At 29.6% G+C, this 19,850-nt stretch overlaps 1 protein-coding gene and 1 long non-coding RNA gene across 2 annotated transcripts in view; one reads left to right on the forward strand and one right to left on the reverse strand.

The window, feature by feature from the left end:
- Positions 1-19,850, reverse strand: part of LOC123662200 (neuroendocrine convertase 2) — a 100,887-nt gene that overhangs the window by 65,459 nt on the left and 15,578 nt on the right. The window lies entirely within an intron of this gene.
- On the forward strand, positions 146-19,082 carry LOC123662209. Its single transcript, XR_006744454.1, has 3 exons — positions 146-222; positions 10,638-10,642; positions 19,064-19,082. It is a non-coding gene; the product is annotated as an uncharacterized LOC123662209 (long non-coding RNA).

Here is a 19,850-nt window from a genome sequence, read left to right on the forward strand (position 1 = left end):
ACTCTTCTAGAGATATGTTCGCCCTTGCCAACTTTCTTTCTAAATATGATTTTTACTTGTTTCTTATTTTAAGTTTAAATAAATTTTATTTATTTATTCATAAAAAACTTAAAACCAACATTACAGTGGACCCAATGCGTTAGTTAAGTGTATCACAAATTCTACCTCTATCTACAGATTTTTGTATACAAATAACATTAAATTTAATAAATAAATAAAAAAGTTAAACATTTATTCATATAAATAAACATGTATTTATATACAAATATGATTATAACATACTTACATAATAAGTAAAAGACTAGACAGAGAATTAAGTACATGACGCAAATTTTTGAACGAAAATCCATCTAAAACGAATATCTCATCAAAACTTAAAAATTTTAAGATTAATCGTAAATGGAAAGGTAATTTTAAAGCAGTATTCACCACTCCGAGAATAATTTTCCACATAATCTAACTTCTATAGACATATCAAATAAGATCATTACATAAAGACAATTGATAAGCAAGCCACTCCTTTACCTCCACCCCAATCATTTATCAATAAATCAAAACCTGTCATAGGAAATAATTTAAAAGAAATGGTTGAATGATATGAAGGCTTTTTTACCAGTTGTAGTTATCAAGATTTATAATTACATTTTGATTAATAATTTAGTGTGAAAAAGTTCTCAACGAAACCATGAAAACTAATTATTCAACTTATCAAGTAAAGTTATTAATAATAAATTATCCATCAATCAATCAATAAAGCACCCTCTTACTCAAACTCTACGTATTAGTCCGAACACTTGACAGTTTGCAGTGTATAACTTTGTTTGAAGACATGTTTTTTTTTAAAGTTATATTATTGTTATAATCCTTATGTTATTTCAAATGTGCAATGAAGTGTTAAATAATTGTGTTTACAGGCAAACGAAAAAAACCGACTTCAATTATATCGACAAGTAATACAACGTAGGTAGACGAAAAAATAGTCAAGTAAATACGCATTATCAAATATTACTCCAAAAGTTGTAATCAGATCTCGATGGAATTTAAATGTGACCACATGATAAACATCGGCTTTCGATTAAATTAAAAATCATTAAAATCGGTACAACCACTAAAAAGGTATGCGGATTTTCGAGAGTTTCTCTCGATTTCTCTGGGATCCCGTCATCAGATCCTGGTTTCCATATCATGGTACCACACCAGGGATCTCCTTTCCAACAAAAAAAGAATTATCAAAATCAGTTCATAAACGACGAAGTTATACCCGGACATACATTAAAATATATATATATGACGCCGCCCCCAGACATAGACGTTCGATCCCCGCACATGACAAACATTTGTATTGGCCATACAGGTGTTTGCCGTGGTCTGGGTGTGTGCAGTCCTAGTGGGTCTCCCCACCGTGCCTCGGAGAGCACGCTAAGCTGTCGGTCCCGGTTGTTATCATTTACACCTGATAGCGATCGTTTCTCATAGTAGGGAATATATCCGCCAACCCGCATTGGAGCAGCGTGGTGGATTATGCTCTGATCCTTCTCCTACATGGGGAAAGAGGCCTTTGCCCAGTAGTGGGATATTACAGGCTGAAGCGATATACATATATATACGGTCGAATTGAGTAACCTCCACCTTTTTTGAAATCGGTTAATAAGTAATAAATAAATTTATTAAAGATTTAAGTACATACAAACAATAGAGCAAGTTTTAGAACAAGAGGAAACAACTGAAAACTAACTCGATATCCTTCGAAACTAAGACAGAAACTTGCACAGAAAACTTCATGCGAGTTTAACTATTTTAATAAGATGAAACTTCTACATATTTTCCTGCAGTGTCTTATAAATATGGTTTCTTTGAGCGCAATCAGTTGTCCTCGTTTACGTTCCTAGTTCGTTATTATTACTACAGTTTTAAAACTTGCACGGCTACTATTAAAACTTTTACTTAAATAGAACTTGCCACAATTTTAACAAAGTATCTTTCGCAAATTAATTCTTAAAAGTATAAATAATACTCGTATACATAATTTTTATGCCTACGCATAATTCGGTAATTAAAGTATATATATTTTTTCTTTACTCATTACGATGAGCACATTAAACTTTAAGAGTGTTGTGGTGCAAATAAACTGAAAAAAGATGTTTAAAAAAGGATTTAAAAAAAACATAAACAATAATTGTGTTTGCTCGCAAACGAAAATAAAACCGACTTCAATTACATCGACGAGTAATACAACGTAGATCGACGAAAAAATAGTCAAGAAATTACGCGTTATCAAAGATTACTCAAAAAGTAGTTATCAGATCTCGATAAAATTTATATGTGACCACATGATAAACATCAGCTTTCGATTAAATTAAAAATTATCAAAATCGGTACACCCAGTAAAGAGTTATTGCGGATTTTCGAGAGTTTCCCTCGATTTCTCTAGGATCCCATCATCAGATCCTGGTTTCCGTATCATAGTACCAACTAGGTATATCCTCTTCCCAACAAAAAAATAATTACCAAAATCGGTACATCCAGTAGAAGGTTATGCGGTATAATACAGCGTAGGTCGACGAAAAAAGCGTCAAGTAAAAACGCATTATTAGATATAACTCGAAAAGTAGTTGTTAGATCTCAAATAAATTTAAATGGGACCAATTGGCACACACCACTTTTCGATTAAAACAAAATTTGTCGAAATCGGTCTACCCGGTCAAAAGTTCTGATGTAACATACATAAAAAAAAAAAAAAAATACAGTCGAATTGAGAACCTCCTCCTTTTTTGGAAGTCGGTTAAAAAGCTACTAAGTGTTGAAAAAGTATTTAATATGAATTAAAAAAAAAAAACAATTAACAAAATCTAATCTTTGCAAGTGAAATCCATAGATATAGTAAAAAAAGTAGATAATGCGCGGCCTTTGTTGTTAGTGAAGCCACAAAACTCGGCTCCTTCAAGTAAATACACGCGCTCACGCACACATATGCATCAAACTACGCTCATTTTCGTTAGTATGTCACGAGGCTTCATACAGTAACTTTGCTTGTAAAATGCCGTCTTGTGTGATTAAACGGTGCAAAAACAATACCAAAGTAAACAAAAAATCTGAAGGAATATCGTTTCACACGTAAGTACATATAAAACTTTAAATTTATTGTTATTCCAAAATAATATTGAGGTTATTCTGAACTTATAATTTCAATGTCACGAAATGACGTAGCACGGGAGTGTTGCCAGTAGTTCTTTTTTTCAATACCCCAAAATGTGGGTAAGTAAATTGTACGCAATCAGAAAAATAATTAAGTAAAAAGTAGACATAGTTATTGTTTTTTTCTCGTGTTATTTTATGTTACATAAATTGAAAATAAAAAAATCAAAATATATTTATGAATTATTAACTCGTTTGTTTTATGTTTTATGTTTTTACAATTTTTGAGTAAACTAGGTACCCATATTTTACTATCAAATTTCATGGTTTTAGGTTTCCAACGAATATTTTAATAAGAGGTGAATGGGTAGCGGCTGTAAGACTGAGAAAATGACCACGATTATGCTGGCCATGCGCATAAAGTCAATTTAATACGATTAGTGATTGAAAAATATTTGAACATAAGACTACATCATATTAGTAAAATGCAAACAATGACGATGACTCTGAGTTCTAAGCGACAAAAATTTAAAAAACTTATACAACATAAAGGATTCTAGGTTTAAGAAAAATAGTTAAAAAAAAACCGACTGCAAACTGAAAAGAGATAAACAGAGGGGATAGGAAGTGTCCATTCATACGATTATCTTACGAATATATTTTTTTATTATTCTACCGATTTTTTGTTTTATTTTTAGTAAATTTATTTAAAACTATAAACAGGTTTTTATTTTCACATACCCATTTTACCTATATTATATTAATTGTTTAATAAAAATTTTAGGGACTTTTTTTAAAAGGTGTCAACACTTCACTCACTCACACATCTTTAAAAAAGTGGCTTCACTTTTCTGTTCTAGGTGCGTTATCTACCTTTTTTTACTTGATCTATGGTGAAATCATAAAGGTATCTACTAAAAAGTTTTTTATATTCGACTTTTAAATCATAACAATCAAATTTAACCGAAATTATTGTACAAAAAAGTCTGGAATAGATATCCGAACGCTTACATAATGTATCAATCTGCCTTAATTATTTATTGGCGGACAAAATAATCCTTGTTAGGGCCTTCAGCGCTCATTTCGTATTCGTTGAAACGACATTTTCGCGAAAGCTTTACGTAGCTGTGCGATTGGCTATAAAAGTAATAGCCACTTGAAGCATAATACAAGGTAATAAAGTTCATTTTCATTTGTCAATTGCTACGAGAATTCCGAGGAACCAATAAATAGAAGTGAATAGCGGAAGAACACCGTTTATATTGAAACATGATTGAAGGCTCTAAGATGAGGCTCTGTCTAAGTTATCTTCGTTTTATATCTCGTGTTTACGATCGTATGTGTATAGATCGTATCTTTTATTGTTATTCACTCGGTATTGCCTGAAAAATGCGTCATTTCTTCATCACTCCATTTTTTTTATAGTTCATCTAATAAGTCTCTTCTTGTTGTTTTTGTAAGGTTTATTTTTTGGTAATGTATACAATTCGTACAATTGGTACAGTTATTATTGCGGTACTGTTATTCATAAGTGATTGTTATTCAAATGATGTATACATAACTACTACTTTGTTCATTTACAATTTTTTACTGTCTACATTGGATGCTAGATACACATATAAGTATATCGTTATAATTTTTGTTATCTGTGCTGAAAAGAGTCTAAAATAAGTATTGTTTGCATTTACATAATCTAGAATATTATCTTGCTATCTTTTTGGTTCCTTCCTGGATACGTACGACAGCTATGTTAACGTCTTTATCAAACATGAATAGGATAGGATAAACAATACATATTTATGGCTATATATATATCACTAACTAACTAAACTAAAATGTTATTATGCAATGCATACTTACATTTATGATTATTAAAATCTTAACTACTTACATACGCTATTATTCCTCGTCCTGGTAGAGCACTATCTGTATTTATACACGTGTATTATTAAGCTATGAAAATAGTTTTAAATAAAACGAAAACACTTTCACCTAGACAGTCAATCAACTTTGAAAGGTTAAGGTTATAAAAAAACCCACGCTACTATGAATAATAATGGGGCAATAACCTTAAATGTTGCGCAATCTGACGGCTATCAAACATGCAAAACCGTGGCAAATTATTAGTTGACTAATAAGAGGAATAAGAAGAAAAGAGAAATTAGATAAGTGAGAGAAAAAAATACATACTGTATTCATATACCGCTAAAACCGAAAGTGATTTCCAAGTATCACAATGCGGTTCAAAAGAGGGTTAAGAATGTTCTCAAAGGCTTGTTGAAAAGAATTCGAGAACATCCCTCAAATAAAAGTCATATTCACAAATCACCTAAAACATTTTAATGTTGGAAAACAATCACAGTCTTTTTATTTAACTCTGTTTAACAACAATTCGTAAATTAGAAAATAGATAATATTGGTTTTCGTTAAAACAATAAACCGTCAAAATGAAAGCGCCAAATACGAGCATAAAATTTGCAATAAAAGACTAACAATCGACGATAAAATAATAGCGTCAAATTAAAAATTATCTGACTATATTTAATTTAACAATATGTTAAAGTATTTGTATGCGTGTGGCTGTGTGCGTGTGTGTAAATATAAATGTTACAAATTACACGTTTACGTTGACTTTTATATCATTGCTCGAACATCGCAAGGTGTTTTTTATGTCATGATGGGGATTCGAGGAAATGCGGGCTGGATTCGGTTCGGGAATCGTTTTCTTTATATCAATCCCGTTTATAGTAAAATCTAAAAAAATAACCCTGTGATTACTTTTTTTATATTTAGAACTTTAGATTAGAGCAAAGATTATATAGAAAAAATATTATCGATTAATCCACGACTCACATATACACTCTGATCTTGTATAGGTTTTCGGACCACACCGATCGACATATCGATATATCGATAATGATAACCAGGATCGATATATATCTACCATCTACTATGTCTACATCTACTTATAGGTACTATGTCTCTCTAATACACGACTACTAAATAAACATCTACCTCAGGAACAAATATTTGAATAAACTCAACTTTGAACTTGAAACCATAGCGTTAATGAAACTAATTACAACAACTACACCAAAACAATTACCATCCTGTCAACCTCGTATGAAATAAATACCAATTCAAGTAAATTGTAAAATAAATTATGTAAATTATAAACTAAATAAAACATCGTTATTTGATTTAAGAAGTAAAAAATAACACTATTCGTTATTCGAAATCATAATTGTTAAAGTAAGTCATCTTATCCGTTATATCTATAAAAAGCGAAGTTAGCAGATAACTAATAAAAGCGCTCTTTGAAATAACGAATCGTTTAATAAAACTTAATAGGTAATGCAATATATATTACGACAAAAAAGGAAAATCTTCTTCAATTTATCTCTGACTAGATGTCTCCCTTAGTTCGAACAACATCAAATTTTTCAACACCTCTTAGAAGTTGAAGTTTTATAACTCCGTTAGTGAGGAGACTTTCTTAAACTGTTAATTTTTTTAAGCAGAATATACTTTACTAGAAAATATTATATCCCTACTCAGTGAAATAACTTTTGGATTAAAATGCTTTTATGCTCACAATATTTTAAATTATAATTGTGTTTGCTAGCAAACGAAAAAAAAAACCGACTTCAATTACATCGACAAGTAATACCACGTAAGTAGATGAAAAAAATTAACAAACGTACTAGTCGTCAATGTGATTTTTGAGAGGTTTCCTCGATTTCTCTGGGAGTCCACCATTATATCCTGGTTTACTTATCATGGTACCACCCTTGGGATATCGCCTTTCCAACAAAAAAAGAATTATCAAAATCGGTACATAAACGACGAAGTTATCCCCGAATATACATTAATATATATATGTAAAGAAAACACAACATTCATTTTATATTTCGTTACTTTTTTTTAGTTAGAACCTTTTTGTTTAAAAAGGAATATAATATGAAAAATAAAACTTTGTTGTGATGACAGAAATATTTTTACATTAAGATTGTAAGAAAATTAGTTTAAATAAAGGCTTTAAATGTTGTTTTTCTTGTTTTAGGTAAGAGAATATTGTAATTATACTGTAGTTTAAATGCTAAAAATTGTAAATATAGAAAATATGTGGTAATAAAAATAAATTTCTTGTTTTAGAGAAACGCAAATTAATATAGTCTTTATTTTGGGATTTCTATTAAAAGAAACAGAAAAAGTATAATTATTATTATATATATAAATATATTTCGAATGATGTCGATTGTGTGAATTGTAACCTCCTCCTTTTTTGAAGTTGGTTGAAAGCAAAGTCCCAGTTTCATCACATTAAAAAAACACACTTTTAAACGGTAATTTAACCTTTAACTATAATAGATAAATGATTGGAATAAAAAAATTAGTTTGTCTTAATTGTCATAGCGATAAAGGTACAAAAAACATCGAACAGTCAGATAGAATAAATTATTGTTAATATTTTTTTTTTGTTAGGTTCAAAGTGTATAAATATTACACTAATATTTGTTAAATCAATGGTGGTAAATTATGTCGTTTTATATTCCGTGAGAATACAAACGAAAGACATTAAATTAAACCAAGAATACTAATAAAAATATGTTCAGATTGAGAATCTACTCCTTTTTGAAGTCAGTCAACGAGCCATTTCTAAGCTATATACATAAAATCAAGTAAATAGGAGGAGTAGTTTAAGTTCTAAACCATATGGTCTCCGTTTACTACTTATTTCTATTTAACTGATTTTTTCCTGTATCGCCTAAGCCCTCGCCACGTTTATGCATTTTATATATTGTGACTTGTCCACATACCAATTTGTACCAAATAAATCATTTCGCGTAGCTCCCTAGAGACATCATTATCGCATATTCTTATAGCGTCCCAAAGACGTCAATCTAAAATAATGAACGAAAATGTTACCAAAATAAACGTAAATGAGCTTAGTTACGTCGTCAAAAATAACCCAGACGTGAGATATTTATATTTACAATATATGTATATTATGTATATATATTTATACCCCATATAGATGCTTCTATAGGAATGTAATTTATTTTCTCCTACGTGTGTAACATGCATGAATGAGCTTTGTAATGGGTTGTCAACTTCAATAATTTAAAAGTACATAATATAAAACATTTCTAACATACAAAATACTTCAGTAACATTTACGACTGAACGAAATATCAACCACTGTAATCGCTTTAAAATGATGATTGCGAAATGTATTCCCTCTTGGAGAAGATATTTTTAGCTAAATTATACGATACGTTTTGCCATATATGTTATTAACCCCCTTAGTCCCCCCTCCCCTTATAACTTAGGGGTATGAAAAATAAATGTTGGCCGAAACTCAGATCTACCCGACATGCATACATAATTTTATAAAAATCGGTCCAGCCTTTTCGGAGGAACGAGAATTTTATATATAAGATATATATATTTTTCTAATGTCAGTGTATATCCGTGTTGGTATCTTCTTCGTGGCTCGGAAAGCGTGTAAGGAAACCCTGTGGAGCGTGCAAGACACCTGATATGAATACAGAGAAGAGGCTTTTGTCCAGCCGTGGGACGAATGTAGAGTGATTCACTTCAGTTCAGCTTATCAAAATCTAATATGAAAGGGACGTTATTACGATCTATTATATTATAAATAAACAATATTTTGCGTCACAAGTACAACCCAACTATTTTCAGGGACTAAAATAAATATACACTTTCTAAATTTATCTTCACCAAGATCAGATGAAAGTTTGTTTAGTCTACAATTATGGATCAAATATAAACATATTGTTATATTTACTCTAACTATAAAATATGTTTTCGCGTCGGGCGTCGAGACCACAGTAATCTTTCAGGATAAAAAGTAAATAAGATTTTGCTTTGCTCAAAAATTAATGGGTTTGATATAAGATTAATGAGAATTTTCATGATCTAATATATAAAATTCTCGTGGCGCAGTGTTTGTAGTTAAACTCCTCCGAAACGGCTTGACCGATTCTCATGAAATTTTATGTGCATATTGAGTAGGTCTGAGAATCGAACAACATCTATTTTGCATCCCCCTAAATGTTAAGGGTAGTCCACCCATATTTTTTTTTTTATTTTTAGGTAAATTATTTATTCTTTATTTTATTATGATTTGGCGTTGAAAAATACATACAACCCTAAATTTTCACCCTCCTACCACCAACCCCAATTTTTAAATAGTGTTCAGTGGCAAGACAACGTTTGCCGAGTCAGCTAGTATTTATATATAAATGAATGGCGGATATATGTGTACGACTGTATGCGCATAACTTCCGAATTACTGCCCAGAATTGAATAATAATTTAATATTTTTGTGTTCGTTAAAATGAGATATATGTACATAAAAAAGAAAATTTAAAGAGAATCGAAATCAACAATGTGATAATTTAAAAGTGCTCTAGGAGCTTACAAAAGTAGTAATTAATTGATTTTCATTTTGTTTTTATGGTGGTACGAAGTTCGGAGAGGCAGGAAGATATATATTATATACTCCAGATATTTCTCTATATATTTGGAGCAGCTCGATTGGGGAAGTAACTCGACCTTATAGAAGATGACAGTTAAATAATACTGTTTTCAAGAAGTCTTATGTTCCTGTGATGAGTAAGGTGACCAGAGCTCCTGGGAAGTTGAAGCATTAACTGATCTAGTTGCACATTTGTTTTTTAAATGATATTTAGTGAGATTTGATGAATGATGATGATGATTTGTGAACTCTCACAATAAACGTAAACTAGTATTAAACTGCAATGTAAGATCGAGATCTTATTATAACTCCAATGTTCGTTTATTCGTTACCTATGATATTAAAATTGTAATTACTGTAATTACGACTCAGAAGATGCTTTTATGTTAAATGTGTTTAGTAAAATAAATCCTAAATATCGTCAAAATTTATTGTTTACTTAATGTTTCGAATGTCGAACGAAAAGTACATTTCCAAAAAACGGTAAAAGTAAAAGGAATTAAAATAACCAAAAATTAAATAAATGAAGTCTTCTCTTTCAAGCGCAATAAAAGAGGTAATTAACAATTAAGAGTATTTCTTATAGTAATTTTACTTAAGTGCTTTATTATTCATAGTCTTGCGGTTCGTTGAGACTTGTGACTCCTTTGTCGTACAGTCACTGGAACAGATAATTAATGAAGAGCGAGGAATACAGATAACACTAAACAAATGGCAATTAAAAATATTTTAAATTAACAATAACTTTTATCTGTTACGATTTGAAAAAAAAATGAGTTAATTATAGATTATAAATACTTAGAGTGAAATTCTATAAATGAAGGCGTCGATACAACAGTCTTTCAACACATATTACACAGATATGTTATTTTAATAGGATCAGATGTTAAAACTTATTTAGCCTATTTAAAATTTTTGTTAGCAATCAAGCCCTATTTTTATACTGTAGAAGTATGGGGGAATTATTATTATTTTAATATTATCTAGTGTACTTTAGAAATAGTTTTGTGACTATTAAATATCTGGCTTTTTTACTTATCAACGTATAAGGAGATTAAAATCAACCAAATCAATGTTTACATGAACAAATTCGTTTAAATATCTCGACATCAAACAAATTAAATGTTAAATGTAAAATGTCAGGCACAACACACTCGTGAGTTCTGATAAGCTCTCTCAAAGATAAAAGAGGATGAAAATTTATTTCGCACATTTTGTAGACATGTGACTCCGTTTTTTGGTAAATGTTTAGAATATAATAAGTGATGTGAAAGCTTGCTTTGTTGTTCTGTTTACGTTAACAATTACTATAGCTGAGGTTACGTTTAAAATTATTTATTTAACTTTGTCACATATAATTGTGCAATACTTAGAGCCTTATCTTAGTATCCGTAGGCTTTATGATGTATAGGTAAGAGACATTATTGTGCCATATCGATACAGCTGTACAAATTAAGAAAAAAAAAACAATAATAGCAATAAAAACTCCATAAAAAAATATTCCCTCTAAAACGCAGATACATTATTTTCGAATTTAAATCAAAACTTGAAGAAGCAACAAGTTTTACACTTTTTCCTTCAGTATCGCAGAAATTCCGAAAAAACTTTCATCCACACTTTCTCTATCATAAGATAAATCTATACTATTATTATAAAGCCGAAGAGTTTGTTTGTTTGTTTGTTTGAACTCGCTAATATCAGAAACTACTGGTCCAATTTGAAAAAATCTTTTAGTGTTAGATAGCCCATTGATCGAGGAAGGTTATAGGCTATATATCATCACGCTAAGACCAAAAAGAGCGGAGCACCATTGAAGAATGTTTCAAAATCGGGGGTTCTTTTTTCCTTTTGAGAACTTCCGCTGCGTGCGCTGCGGAAACAGAAAATCATGTATGACAGAATTGTTCCCCTTTAAAAGTTCTAAAAAAAGTCTAAAAGAAAAAAAAAATATGTGAAAATGTGTGTAATGCAAAAAGACAGCATATATCTATCTTTTAAGGTTGGCTCACTATAACCTTTTTTATGCTAACCAAGTTTATTCTAAAATAATGCATTATTTGCGAAGATATTTTTATAAAAACGATATTAATCCTTATCTAAATAAATACGCTATTCATCATAAGTATTTAATTTAAAACAAAATTGCATAATTCGATTTCAATGAGTATCTAAGGAGATATCGCAGTTTTAAAATAACATCGCAGCAAAATAATGATCAAGTATTGCGCGCGCCTCTGTTCCACGCGGACAATAGCTAGTAACAAATAAGTAAATATCTTTTAACATACACACACCGTCGTTTGTTCCTATGGTAAGCAACTTAATGTTTGTGTCATAGGTAACAGCCGGCTTATATAGCTAAATACTTTTTTTAAGAAAGAAATATTCAAGAACATTGAAGTGCTTATTTATTTATACCCCACGAAAAGCTTTAAAAAGAACTTTTATAAATCTTATTTTATCAATAATCGAAGTTTGACACAACTTTCATTGCCCTTTTAACATATAAGAGGTAACAATTAGCAATAGCACTAAAATATTCAGATATAAACTAGCGATTAAAATTATATGAACAAATTGTTATATCCCTATTTTTAAAAATAACACACATTCGATCTCAATAGTTCAGTGTGAGTAATATCGAATTAAGCGTTAGTAAAATCAATCAGCCAGTAAGGAAATATTACTTCAAGAACATTTCTGCCTTCCTTAGACACAAACGACCGTTTTTGTAGAGAGTAAAAATAGTAATTTAACTTTTTGATATATTTTCAAATTTTAAAATAGTAGGTAATCAATGGCGGGAAAACAATAATTATGTAGATACGCTGCTAAATGCTATTGCGAAAGACGAAAGTCTTTCGAAATAGCTATTTATTTATTATTACTGTATGCACAATTAAAACAACATTAAATAAAACACCAATACTCTAACTTACAAAACTGAAAAGGTGGTCTTCTCACTAATAGTGGTCTCTTACAGATAACCCTTATTAATTAGTCTATACATGTTTTTACAGCTTTGTACAGTACAAAATGCTACCACTGCTAAAATTATGCTTACGCTGAATATTCAGAAATTTCAAAAATTGATTCTATCATATTCGAATACTAATGTCCTACTAGTCGACCTACTAAAGTAAGGTTGATGCGAATATTTATGTTACGACACTAAATATAAAATAAATAAATCATTCAACTTGCCAAGCCACTGTGGATCAGCTTGGTAGGTTAAGCTCCGACCCTTTTCCAAATGGAGAAAGAGGCCTATATGCCCAGCTGTGGGATGTTACAAGGCTGAATCAATCAAAAAACATACAAAATTATCGTAAGCAAAATGCTCATAAGTTTATTATAATATTAGTAAAATAGAAGATATTAGTATATGAGCACTAACGTAGATATTACATCCAAGTTCCTTTTAATAACACTAAACAGTAGGTAGGTATTTCATAGTAAATGGAATTTGCTGTTTAACCTAAAAACCCAAACTCTATGTGCTGTAATTGCCCTCGTAAGTGTGTTAGAACTCACCAAATCTTGTTAGGTCTTAAACACGTTAGACATTTGCCTTTTAGTTTTGATTGCTTAATTAACAGTGTAGTATAACGTTATATAGTACACTAGCTTACACTCTCGGCTTTGCCTGCACGAAATTGTAAAATGATTGTTTGTATATCAGCAATCGTTATAGCAATACTCCAAGCCTATTGGTAGAAACGTTATGTTGCTATATCCTATAGCGAATAGCAATATAGATATTTTTCTTAATAATTCAAAACTAAAAGATTTTTTTTTAATTTGACACAGTAGATCCCTTAGGTTAGAGCGTTCAATCGTGCAAATTATTCAACTTTATAATCTGTGTGTATTAACATAACTAGCAATCATCATTTTAATAAATAAACATAAGTTTGAGAAACGTTTTTTTAGCGAATTTCTTGTAATGGAACGCATCTAAACTTTGCCGCGCATTTAGGTGTCATGTTTGACAGTTACAAAATTAGAAAAGTTGTGAATATGCTATATTTGTAGCACACCGATCAATCTCCGTATCTCCGTACCATTCTACGTGGCATTGGCTAAGTCGTCTGTGATAATTTGTTAAAGAAATTAACCAAATTAGTAATTATTTGATTATTTAGCCTATTTATATATAAATTTTTTATGATAAAGCACAAAATCACTTCTTTAATTTGGACGACTGATAAAGTAAAAATACAGAATAGATATAATTAATATAAGCTATAGTAAAAATAAAGCTGTGGCAAATATAGCTGTTCATAATATTACACTACACTACTTATAGTACACACGAAGGCGAACGTAACAATACACCTTGCTCAATAATACGTAAGAGGATTTTCATTAATCCTTCTCGAAACTCGTTCGAGTCTAAAACAATAAACTAAAATAATGTTCATTTCTTACCTTCAAACATACCTACTAAGTTTGTTAATAGTTACAAAATCAAACTGGAAATTTCTTTATTCAAGTACTGGGACTGTAAAATGTGGAATATATACTAAATTTTTAATTTTTATGTTATTTTCATATTTATATAACGTAATCTCTCAGCCGTAAGCTCAAGTATATATAACTTTTTTCACTCCTTAATATTCCGCTGCATAAATATTTAAAATACCCCCCCCCCCTCTCTTTCTCTCTCTCTTACTGAAGCATTGATGTAGCCACTTTAAATAAAACATTTTAATTTATGTTGAAATAAAATTAACATTAAGCTTTACTTTCAAAATTTTCAGACCCTTTAATATATTATTATTTTTTTTGATAGGAATGATGTATGAGAATGATAAAGACGAAAGTGGATATTTTATATATATAAATAAAATAATAATTAAAAAAAAAAACAAAAAACCTGCCTGCGTGAAGAACAACTAATAGAAAATCAACTGAAAAAGCTGGAACAAGATAAAAATTCAATATGCACACAAAGTCAGCGAAATAAATAGAAACAATATCAAACATTTTGTGCTGTACATGTAAAGTATTTTTTTTTTTTTTTATTAAAATTATGCAACGTCGTACATAACATGCAGTCCGTTGCAATTACACTCGTTAACTGACTCAAAAAAGGAGGAGGTTACTCATTTCGACATATATATATATATATATATATATATATATATATATATATATATATATATATATATATATATATATATATGTATATGTATGTTCAGGGATAACTGCTTTAGGGATAAAATCGTAGTGACGACTAGTGTGTTTGTTAATTTTTTTTCGTCTACTTACGTTGTATTACTTGTCGATGTAATTGAAGTCGGTTTTTTTTTCGTTTGCTAGCAAAGACAATTACTTTGAGTTTTAATCTTTGTCAAAATTGTGATATTTTTGGTCACAGATTTATAAATTAAAACATAAAATTTAATAGTCTAATCTTCGTCAGTAAACAAGCTACATTTTTATCTATGATTTGATTATTATTTACTTATTATTTATTTATTGTATTAAAATATAATCATAATAACTTGCAGTGAAGCAATATATTTTATACATAAAAAAATTACTACAAATATAACTACAACGATTACTGTAGTACGCTTTACCCTGTAATATCCTACTGGCATAGGCCTCTTTTACCGTGTAGTCCCAAGTCTCCGAGACACGGTGGGGATACCCACAAGGACTGCGCCAATACCCAGACTACGGCAAACATCTGTATGGCCAATACAAATGTTTGTCATGTGTGGGGATCGAACCAGCAATCGCCAGCGCAATAGCCACAAACCAGTGCTGTGACTGTTGCGCCAACGCGTCGTCAATTACTGTAATAACTCCCAGGAAATTCCCATTGAACATAACTTGACCCTACCCAATTGATATTGATAGAAACGTTTTTGTACCTACTAAGATCAAATTGTTTTCTCATCCTGATTTCTGTCAATTTTAGCGTATTATTTTCACTTTTCAAGTAGCTAAACAGTGATATTATTATTTTAAGGTAGGCGTATTTTCGTTTCCTTGTTCAGTAGGAGGTAGTGCCATCTAAAAACATTGTGCACGTTTAAAGGTATTCGCTTCCCACGTTTTTATTCTTCAATCCTTATTTTCAATAAAATAGATCCTAACAAAGTAGCTTATAATGGACAAATACTAGCTGGATTTAACTCATTGTTCTTGTTACTTCACTTAAAACTAGCTGTTCCCGCGACATCGTCCGCTTGGAATTGAACAAAAAAGTTATTGTTCAGTTTGCAGAGTTATAAAATAAATAAATTTCTAAAATAGAAGTAGTCTAAATTACTCCTTATTACATCAGCTATCTGCCAGTGAAAGTCCCGTCAAAATTGGTCCGGCAGTTTTAGAGATTAGCTGGAACAAACAGACAGACAGACCGGCAAAAATTGTAAAAAAAGTTATTTTGGCATATGTACCGTGTATAAATCCATATGCATTTAGTAAAAAGTGGTTATTTTAATATTACAAACAAACACACCAATTTTATTTATTTGTATAGATTAATTTGAGACAGAATTAACTCACTAAAATTATAGGCGCTTATCGACATATTATATAAGTCGATATAGCGACTACTTATTTAATATTAAAAATAGAAACACAAATACCCACTAATAATTGTATTTGGAATTACTTAAATATTAAAACCTGCAGTGTTTTATCTTTCTCGAGTAAATAGACATGTTTGTCGACCAACCCACATTTATTAGATTAAGGAGATTTACATTCTGCTACAGTGTACCTTGGCTTATTGAAAACCACATGTACCTTTGTATGGATTAACCTTTTCGAAACATCAGCGCTGAGCAATAAATTTCTATGATAACCATTTATAATGCTTATGAAAGACAACTTTGTATTTTTATGTTTTGAAATTTTCAAGAGTAAGGTTTTGGAGAACCTTCTAAATACTGTTCTAGTAAAAGAAAACCTTGACAAAGCTCATAAGTTGAATTACTAAATAATTTTAAAAATAAAAAATAAAACGGTTAGATTCAAAATAAAATATCAAAATATAAGTATATGATTTCCTTAATTTTTGTTTTAATTACTGAACAATCCTTACATAAAATTACCTATATTTCATATAGTTTGGACAATGATCGCATTGCAATAGTAAGTAGATGTAATTCCTTTGCTGGTACTGGCAGCACGTTTGGGTTAAATCCGTTAGTCCTGACCGACCTTAATATTTCATAGATAGCGCCAATTGTTTACATAGCTAAAGCAATTAATTCTGTATGTTATTAATTATTTCCTTTGTTTGTCAAACATTTTCAAAGTAATAAATTAATTTTAATAACTATTTACTATGGTTTATATAGGTATAAAACGGAATATTTACAACAGACCTGTTGTTGGTCATTTTGAGTTCCCAATATATCAATACTGTTACGAAGACAACACGTGATATTTCATTACAGCCCAATCCTTATGATTTTTTTCCAAAGTCCTACAGCCCTTTCGAGCCTCGCGTGATTAAGGGTAGACCCCAAAGACCACATGACGATCACGTGTACACTAATTGCATTATTCATGTAAACCATAGTAACAATAACCTCGAATTCTTAAACATATTTTAATTTTTTATAGTTATTCTATTCAAAATATAAAAAAAAAATTAAGTACCAAATGGGACATTTGACAGTAGACATAATAGTGTCAACAAGGGTAAAACCGCAAAAGGTGTTGTACCCCACAGGGTATGTATGCTTTTCATTAATTATTATTTATATTCAAAACTCTCGTTATATACTGAAGCTTTGTATATACTGACTATCCTTTTACTAAAAAATTTAACCACAAAATAATATTCAGTGACTATAATCACTACTGTTATATCATTTTTTGTCATAATTTTTCTACACATACTTTGTTAATTTAACGTTATATACATCTAATTAAACAACATATAAAATAAATATTTGTAATTCGGAATACAATTAAAAGTTAAATTAAGTTCATAAAATATACAAAACTAGTAGAATCTATTAGCATTTATCAGAAGCTGTTGAAGCGTCAACTCGAACACGGAGAAGATAATAAATAACACTTTAACTTAATAGTTTAAGCGTATTTGTTTGAAAACTGGATACTAACTAAATTACTATTCATTTGTTTACGTATCTTATTTTAATAGATTTAAAAATAGGTTATATCATAGTTTTCTTTTTTATTTTCATTTTATATAAGAGATTTTTCTACATTTAACAATTCCAAATCAGAATGTTCTTGTTATCTTCATCAAAATTCAAAGGACTGCTTATTATTATTTTTTTTACATCAAAATTGATTAAATCAAAACGAGGTGCGATCATTGTCAGTATTGTTATTCAAATGATTAAAATATATAGGCAAGTATGATAAAGTAAGCTATCTATTTCAAAGAAAGTCATAATATATATATATATATATAATATAAATATATATATATATATATATATATATATATATATATATATATATATTTATATTTATAAATGAAATAAAGATAAACAGGTATGATGATGATAGGTGTAAATGTTGAACAATAACTTTCATTAAAATAGAATCTATATTTATATTTTTACTAAATTGTATTTATTATTCATTGAAGGAGCAAAAAATAGCAAACTAAAAAAGGAGAAAAATAATTTTAAGAGATTTCATATTGCTTTAAACAAAAATAGCTCGTTGATTGAATGAAAATACATAGACATATTGCGTAGGCCTTCGTAGCGCTCTACGATTTCTAAAAAATTAATTTATTTTAATATTTTTACATAATATTTTTAACAATAATTACTTTTAGTATCGTTATATATAATATTCGTTTGCTTATATTAAACAATAAACTTTACTGTATGTTTTAGTACATTGTATACAATGAAAACATTGGTTTACGTGTCTTGTTGTTTCAACTCTAATATTGGTAATAGTTCTCCTTTGTCCAGAATGACTAAAGTATACAATCGGTTCCACAGCTATTATGATTTAGATATAATGCACAGTAATATATACAAATTTAAGTCAACTTATCTCTGAATATCGGTCAGTATCTATTTCATAACTAACTAATTTTTGTTTCTTTTTCTCTCTCGTTATTCCAATCCTAATATTATTTATTCACTTTCTTTTTGTTTAGTTTTAATGTGTTAACGCATTTTTATAAAATTTGGAAAGGCACTTATACAATTATATACTATACGAGTAACTTATAACGTTTTTTATTATTAGTATTCATTTATAAAAAAAAATAAAATAAAAAAAACAATTACGTTTAGTGTACTTTCCGTTAGTGTTTCAAAATAAATAAATAAACGGAAGTAAACTATCCACAGTACTGGGCTATAAAAAAAAAACACAAAAAATGGCACATTCGCCGTAAACAAGAACTTAAGCTCGATTTGAATCGCACGGCTTGTCACCATCGTTATAAACTAGATTTTAACTATAAATAATCTAGTCACTCATACACTTTAATAGTATCAATTTGCATATATAAATATTTATAGCATTATATTTATGTGGGTTTCTTTTGCACTTCTCAAGTGAAGTTCACTTGAAGACATAAACCCACGCATATCAAAAATTATCATAATTGTAGTGACTGCTCTTTGAAGGTCAATACTATAATAAATTACTGGATAAACAACTTTTCTGAATGAAAGCCTTGATCGAAACAACGTCACTGTTACGTCTTTCTTAGACAATGAGTGTCTAGATAAATAATATAATGTTAATCAAGCGCATGATAATAACACATTTTTATATACATCTGTATGATATACAGTTGTGAGAGAAGAGGCAAAATACACATTTGTTAACATAATTATTATAATACCGATTTCTTACTTACTAACAATAAAAAACTCATAACTAAAATTAAATTATTAAAAAGATAAATAATTAGATTTTCGGGAACGTATTTGAGAAATATTGCCAAAATGTAGAACTATTACCGGGTAACCGGATTCGTGACCTATTTCGTCATACTAGCGGGAATTGAAACTTACTAATGTTGAGCTCCGTAAAAGCACATATTATTTGTATTTCTTGAATTGGAAACTAATAAAATATTAACAAAACTATGAACAAATTACTGTATATTATTGAAATTATGTTGGCTGTTATCAAATACACCTGATAGCGATCGGTGCTTGTGGTAGGGAAATTGTCCGCCATTGAACAGCATATTTAATTTTAGGCTTCGCTCAATAAAGCAACATTA

Source organism: Melitaea cinxia, chromosome 18, assembly GCF_905220565.1.
Source record: "Melitaea cinxia chromosome 18, ilMelCinx1.1, whole genome shotgun sequence".
Lineage (NCBI taxonomy): Eukaryota > Metazoa > Arthropoda > Insecta > Lepidoptera > Nymphalidae > Melitaea > Melitaea cinxia.